The following is a 1,950-nucleotide window of genomic DNA, read 5'->3' as shown; positions in this document are numbered from 1 at the left end:
TGCACAGAGACTGCAGAGGAGGGGATGCGTGGAAAAAGGTAGGTGTGCATCGGCTTTCTGGGCACACACAGACGATGTGTTGTTTCTGTTCCACATAGCAAGGGCTTTGCGTCGAATTCAGGCCCATAGGCTTGAAACCTCTTCGCGATGCGGGGTCTTTTGACACCCAGGGACGATGCGTGGAAATCCTGGGTGTACAGGACAAAGTCACAGCTGTTGCATTGATCGGGTGGGTGATGCGACGGAATTTCTGCCACACAGCTGGCGCTGCATAGATTTCTCTTGCAGGAAGTCAGGCTGCGTCATTCCGGCTCGGCGATGCGTTGATCCGATGGGCTTTGCGTCTAAGTTCCGGTCGCAATGATGGCGCTGCATCGATCGCCACTCGAGGAGACGGGCTGCATCATTCCGGTTCGGCGATGCAGTGATTTTCTCACCGCTGGACAGGTTGTGTGTTGATTACGATAGGTTGTGAGTCGTTTTTCGCCACACAAGGAGTTTCTTTGCAGAGATGAAGTTTTTTTGGCCCTGCAACTTAAGGAAATAGGAAAGCTCAATCTGAGCGTTTGGAGAGCACTTCTCAGCAGAGCCAGAGGCCAGCAAGGCAGCAGGGCAACTGCAAGGCAGTAGTCCTATACAGCAAAGCAGCCCAAGTGAGTAGTTTGGGCAGCCAGGCAGCCTCTCTTGGCAGGTTGCAGTTTCTGGTGCAGAGTGTCTGTCCCTAGAAGTGTCTAAGTTGGTTGGGTTGGTTGGGTCAGGGACCCAGTTTATATACCCAAAAGTGCCTTTGAAGTGGGGGAGACATCAAAGAGTGGTTTTGAAGTGCACAAGGTCCCCTGTCAGTACAACCCTGTCTGTCAGGGTCTCAGTAGGGGGTTTGGCAGTCCATTGTGTGAGGGCAGGCCACTGTCCTTTGAAATGTCAGTGTCAGGCCCTCCACCCTTACAGCCCAGGAAGACCCATTCAGTATGCAGATGTGTGCAGGTGTGACTGAGCATCCTGTGTTTGTGATTGTCTGGGTGAAATGCACAAGGGAGCTGTCAACCAGCCCAGCCCAGATGTGGATTAGAGACAGGCTGTAAGGCACAGAAGGATTTAAGTGCAGAGGAATGCACACTTTCTAAAAGTAGCATTTCTAAAATAGTAATACCAAATCCCACCTCACCAGTCAGCAGGATTTTGCATTACCATTCTGGCCATACTAAATATGACCTGTTTACCCCTTTCTTATCAGAATCTACTACTCAAACAGTTTATGAGGGTAGCTTTAATGTTAGCCTATGAAAGAAGCAGGCACCACAGCAGTGAAAAACGAATTTAGGGGTTTTCCACTAAAAGGACATATAAAACACACATATATGTGTCCTGTCTTTTACCTACACAGCACCCTGCCCTATTGGTTACCTAGGGTCTACCTTAGGGGTGACATATGTAGAAAAAGGTGAGTTCAGAGCTTGGCAAGTACGTTTAAATGCCAAGTTGAAGTGGCAGTGAAACTGCACACACAGGCTGTGTAATGGTAGGCCTGAGACATGGTTAGAGGGCTACCTATGTGGGTAGCACAACCAGTGCTGCAGGCCCCTGGGCTCGTTTAGTGCATTTTACTAGTGACTTACAAGTAAATAATTAAATATGCCAATTGGGTATGAACCAATGTCACCATGCTTTAAGGGAGACGGCATATGCACTTTAGCACTGGTTGGCAGTGGTAAAGTGCACAGAGTCCTAAAACCAGCAAAACAGTGTCAAAAAGTGGAGGGAGGCAGGCAAAAAGTTGGTGGCTGTCAGGTCTAACACTAGGGACCAATAGGTAGGTTGACATAGCCAATTATAATTAGCCTAATTTGCATACTCATTTTACACAGGGCACTGGTTAGCAGTACCCAGGGCAAAATCAGAGTCAGGAAAACAGCAAAAAGTGAAAAATGGGGGCAAACGTTAGGGGGTCTC

This window comes from Pleurodeles waltl, chromosome 6 (assembly GCF_031143425.1).
Source record: "Pleurodeles waltl isolate 20211129_DDA chromosome 6, aPleWal1.hap1.20221129, whole genome shotgun sequence".
Classification (NCBI taxonomy): Eukaryota; Metazoa; Chordata; class Amphibia; order Caudata; family Salamandridae; genus Pleurodeles; species Pleurodeles waltl.
This window is presented reverse-complemented; position numbering follows the sequence as displayed.